Raw genomic sequence first — 6,437 nt, forward strand, 5'->3', positions numbered from 1 at the left:
CGATTTTCACTAAAAATTGAACAATAGTCATAACATTGACATTTAGAACAACAAATACATATCAGGGCCAAATAAGCCAATACATGTAGTATTTTCTACATCATATATGAAACAATCGGATTTTAAGTTCAAAAATGGTAATTTTTTAGCAATTTTTTCATATTTGGCTTGATGCAGCAAAAATGTTTTCCAACAGCAAACTATTATTTCTAATCAGTTATTTGACCTGTTGTTAATCAGTAAAAATAACAACATGTTTAGTAGTGGTACATGCAGTCCGAATCAGAATAATCGAGATATCAGTATCCAATTCGTCGAAAGCCAGAGCGTCGTCTTCGATGTCGATGAGCTGATGTGACACTACATTACCAGTGTTGTTCTAGCCTGTCATCTTTCATGACCTATCCATGACCAGAGTTTATATCAGGAACAACAAGTTTAGGGATGTGGGATCATCTTCAGGTTAACATATCGTACATGCTGTTTCAGACTTCTCCGGCATAATGGAAATTACACCAGATCCAAATTCTTCTAATGGTGGATTTGGTCCTTCTTACCACATGGCTCCATAATTCGTATGAAGCACCATTCATCAACCTTTTGGATCCTTGTGCAGCCATAGATGGCACAGGTGATATCCTCGAGGTCAGTAATTAGGTCATAAATGATAACTTTTCCCTTGAAAGTGCTGGTTGTCACATGCGTGGAGTGACCATTGAAGACTGCAGAAAAAAAGTTCCCTAAATAGCTTTCCAGACTTGGCAAAGAGTGGAACATCACTACAGACCTCATTTATGACCTCAAAGAATTCACCTGTGCCATCTATGGTCACTGAGGGTTCACAAGAATGAGGAATTGTGCTTCATACGAATTAAGGAGAACCAACTCAACCATGTTAACTCTGGCAATGGCCGGTTGACAAGTTAGAACCACGATGACAAAACTGTAATGTAATGTCACATCTATTCATCAGCTCATCGACATTGAAGACGACACAAGAAAGCATGCACAATGATAATGATTATCATTCAGAACAAGTGAAAGAAATATGTGACACTGTAGTAACCATCTGACATTCCCTTGTGTTATACACGGGAAATAAATTTAACAATGGATGTACTCATTCTAAAGGACACAAAACGTTTCGGAAAGTGTCATGGAATTAACGGAAACATAGGGTTTCCTAAGTTTAATTTGATACCTATTAGTTGGCGTTGTGCTGTAATAATTCATTTTGAGACGCTACTAGTAAACAAAATTTCGAACATGGAAATGAATTATTTTGAAGTCCCACTTAGATATTCAGCCAACTTTAAATTCAAATTTGTTAAGGTATAAATTGTCAGTAGCCAATGTTATATTCAGGGAATTCTAAGATGTCAGGAAACTGTAGTACCAGCGGTTTGGATAAAATAACAACCATATGCCTTGTATATGCACACGTTGATGTTTTAAAAACCAAATGATGGTATAACAATATCTATTTATTTTTGTTGTTGTTTTACCGATTGATAACAGGTCAAATAACTGATTACGAGTTATAGTTTGTTGTTGGAAAACAGTTTTGCTGCGTCAAGCCAAATATGAAAAAAATGCTAAAAAAATTTTTGAGCTTAAAATCAGAGTTTTTCATGTCTTGCTTAGAAATCACTACACAAATTGGATTAGTCCTGATATGTATTTGTTGTTCTATTGTGATCATTTTGATACCTCATATGTCTACTTCGCTCGAACAATATCAATGTTATGACTATTTTTCAATTCTTAGTTAAAATCCAGATAGCGCCCATCTTGATGACGTCATAACCAGAAGTTCATCCCAATTTGTGCAACATTTACATTTTGATTTGTGATCGATGGATCAAAAGGGTTCAGAAAAATATTAGTTTGGAGGTTTGCGGGGCATGTGTTGCATGTGGGACCCTCCTAGCCCATGGCCAACTAGCTATAGGCTTGGAACAAAAGACTTTCAAAAAATTAACACTAACATCACCGACATTGGATACGGTCATCGCTTTAGCGCCATAAAATACAAAATAAAATTGTAAAAAGTGTTAAAAAACGGAGTCGGTATATAACATCAATGCATAGCTAAAATCACAAAATGGCACTAAAATGTTAATGTTCAAATGAGACATAGGCATTCTGAAAATATCTATTTATCCTGCAACTGCCCACATACTGACGGATAACTACTGTTTGATAATTTGTGTTTTATCCGTTAATACGAAATGCTTTAAAATATCCGTCAATACGATCGCGTGAATTTGTTCCACATCTGACGAAACGTTTTCTAACTTAACCCAGAACTTTAACCTTCATCTGAAAGAAACGCCATACATTTCACTAAAATAAAAAGTGACGTCACATTCACCGGATGACGTCATTTTTACGATATCCATAAATCTCGTATGGCAGTGTCGTCTTTTTCTTGGCTCATGTCAAAGGTATGTATTGTAAAGTAATTCTTTGATGTGTAATTATTTTTTTTGAGCATTCTTTCATATTGTATCAGGGATGTTACACACTGAATAGAATTACTGGTACTATTTGCGAATGCGCTTATATATATCACACGGCAGTAAAATGAAATATGTCCTCATTCAGTTTAGTGAATAGTTGCAGGAGAAACAGAATAAGACAAGGAAAACCGAGATGACTCGACAAAGCCTCGTCATCTTGGCTTTCCTAAGTCTCCCACCAAGATATAAACTTTGTATTGTAAGATACTAATCCTGTATTCTCTATAAAGGAATCACAATAATACATTTTCAGTCCAATCATTTGTATCGTTCGGCGATTTTAATTTGCAATAACGATTTGATGCTATTCAACATTTTTCAATAACTTGAATAACGCTAGAAAAGAGAAATACAAAGGGTTTTACGACGACGGCTCCAGGTGTTACTATTACTGACCTTTTACCAACCACTGGATTATTTCATAGTAAAAATGGATGCAACATAAGTCGCAGGTAATTCTGTCCTTTGATGTACACCAAAGGAATCGAATAACAGTACTATGTAGTTGATTGTGTGGCTTTAGAAATGGGCGTTGCTCTGTCTTTAAAGAAGGTCTCTGCAGGCCTGTCATTGGTCAGGTTTTTTTTTCTTGTGAACTGCCTCCAGTTCTACTATGAGACAGTCCAGGGTAATCCAGGTGATGAAAGATAACTTACTCATTACTTGGAATGGATTTCACATATCAGGAAATAAATTTAATGAGATTAAAAACGGTATAAAGCTAGTATATTAATAACCCGAAATAAACGGCCAAAAAAAATTCATAGTGAAATCAAAACTCATTTCTATAGAATAAAAATTCAACCACTATAGGGCCTTCTTCAGTTCAAAATAACACTAACACAACGTGTTCGTCTACATGTTTGTTTACATCTATTGTGTACCGGTATTAAATCTCTTGGCCCGCTTAATGCTAATGGCAGGTTACATGCAATGTGCTCTAAATCAACCCAAGTCTGTTTAAACAACGGTTATAACCACAATATATTTTGTCAGATAGACTCTTGTGGAAACAATTTGCTTTTTAGATAGTAAAAATGTTTCATCTCGGCTCCAAACTCGTTTTAAAAATACATTGTATGTAATTGTATTAACATTTGTTTGTTGCGCTCTTGAACCACTCCACGAATTGACTTTGTTGTGTTATGCAGTTTACATCCGGTGGCACAAAGTTTCTTCCAAACGGAAAGTCTAATATAATTAAAGCATATATTGTTAGGAAACCTAGTGAATAACTGAGATGCTACATTGCATATGCTCGCACAAGCGTCATAAATAGATCTGAGATCACATGACATCTCTGTCTTATATAATAATACCAGATGTCGTATTAAAAAAGATAATAGAATTATCAATTGTATATTATTCAAGAAATGTATTAAAGGAATTCTAGAAAATATTAGTTATAGAGCTTCGTTATAGTGTTTTCTTGCTGACCCTATATTTACCACAGTTTTGTAGATGTGTCAGGTCCCGACAAGCTGTGGGCTCACCAGCGGTGTCAAACTCCATCAAACATCTCTGATGTGGGTAGTAGCTCATTCCATTCTGACAAAGAAGTTGTGGCTCTAAATACTTTGGGTCGATGAAAGCTTCATCTATAAATGAAAAAATGACGTTTTTAGTAGTAGGCACTACCTAACCACATTGTTAATAAGTACATAACGAGATATTTTCTCGCGTGTTTTTGCATTTTAACTGTTACCATATTAATTCAGTGTTATCAGATTCAAGGTCGAGTCTTCGCTTGGCGAAAAGGGATTCTGAGATATACATAGCGACACCGCCACCAAACATATTTCTATCCTTTCGAAAAGGTTCAGAGAAACCATCTATTCGGATGTCAGAATTTGGAATAGAGTCATCAAGATGTGTTTCCGTAACACATAAAATATCAATATCGTCTACCAATGAATTCAAATAATTCACTTTATTCCGCAGACTGCGGATATTCAAATTTAGGATACTCAGAGCACTAACAGATAAACTGCTATCAGAGTCAGGACCTGGATTTGGATGAATATCCCCAGCTATTAGTAAAATAATTGCTAACGAATTATATGGATTAAGAATGAAGTGGGACAACTGCAGAAGCAAAACATATATTAAATGGACACAAATGAGTTTGGAAAGAAACATTTTGAAAATATTCGGAAGATTTTTCTTAAAAACAAAGGTGATTGATATGCAAGATATTTTACAATAGAAACATCCGATGGCAGCCCTCCATGCACATACATCGTTACCTGTCATGGGGGTTGAAAAATAAAGACGGTTAATGTGAATAGGAGGTCTACCAGCGGTAATATGATTGCGCATCCTGTAAGGTGGGTTGAATCGTAAAGACAGAAGAGAAAAGGAAGTAAAGTGAAATGAAAGGGAAACATTTTAAAAACAAGGCAGAGTACATAACACGGACAGGTTACAAGAAGTAGAAGAAATGGAACTCTTGAGTGGTGAAACATGGATAATATCTGATTGGATAGAAGCAAGGTGTGGTGGGTAAATATATAAATTATATGGACATATATTTGAATCCTTCATTCATATTATAAACACAGATACATGCATATATGATATAATATAAATAAATATATAACTATATTGAGTTGTAATTCACATACATGGACTAAGCATAGATACATGTATATAAGGTCGTGCGGTACAGTGGTACGATATATTTGGTTTACTTATAGATCAATAAAATAGAAAAGGATGATATAGATATAAAGCTAAGTTGAGTTGGAATCCAACTTCGTGTAGTGAACATAGATTCATGTATATATGCAGAGTACAGGTACGATTTATTCAGCTGACTTATTTATTTATGATTATAAAGTATATACAAGTGAATATTATAATGTAATTCATCTACATATATACATGTACACCGTAATTGAACATACGGTACAGTGGTATGGTATATTCAGTTTACTTATAATTAAATATCAAGGCACTAAATACATGTGTATCTGGTCGTACTGGACAGCGGCACAATATAACCAGTTCACATTGTATTATAACAATTCATAATGAATAAAGGGTAATATAGTTGAGCGTAAATACATACATATATATATGGTCGTACTGGACAGAGGTGAAATATACCCAGTTTACTTTATATTATAAAAAAATTGTAATGGGGGGAGGATTATTAGAAGACAACGCATACAGTCGATTTACTATATCAATAAAATACCAATTAAACTGGGGCTATCAAAAACAAATGGAACTAATTGACTTATCAAATACGAAACTGAGTATTTATTGGACATGATACGCCCGTATTCCAATGAAAAATGACGTGAATGTATGGCCAAAAACTGTTTCGGTATAACGTACAAGCCATAATAGTGTTTAAAGGAAATCCGTATGCGATTTTTTTAGAATTCCGGAAATCCGGTCGGGCCGGGTCCCCTCTTATGATTTATAGCGACGAACGGCACTTCCGGTGTTTAAAATAGACTGGTTCCCGCCTCAGTTACCTCCCTTGCGTACGCTTCACTGAGCACCGGTAGCGAGTAGCCATCTTGAGTGAAAATTCCAACTCCAGAGTAGTGCGCATCATTTCTGCGCATGATATGTCATCATGAGCTCAACTCGATTTGCGCTCTTCTAAGAAGAGAAGTCTTCTCAGAAGATCTTCCAGCCTATAGACGGAAGAGCTTCCAGAAGTAGAAGAGCTACAATCGAGTGAACGGAAGTTATATTCTGGAAGTAGAAGAGGACAAATCGAGTTAGGCTATGGAGACGGCTACTAGTGAGCGGAGCGCAGCCTGGCGGAGAGTAGAGAACTAAGGGAAGGGAACCAGTCTAGTGTTTAAAAATCCATTCCCATTTACGACAGGGACCGCAAAAACCTCAGAGATAGCATATAATATTCACTTCACTGCTTTTATTTGATTTATTTAATGA

The sequence above is a fragment of the Argopecten irradians genome, chromosome 13, assembly GCF_041381155.1.
Source record: "Argopecten irradians isolate NY chromosome 13, Ai_NY, whole genome shotgun sequence".
NCBI lineage: Eukaryota > Metazoa > Mollusca > Bivalvia > Pectinida > Pectinidae > Argopecten > Argopecten irradians.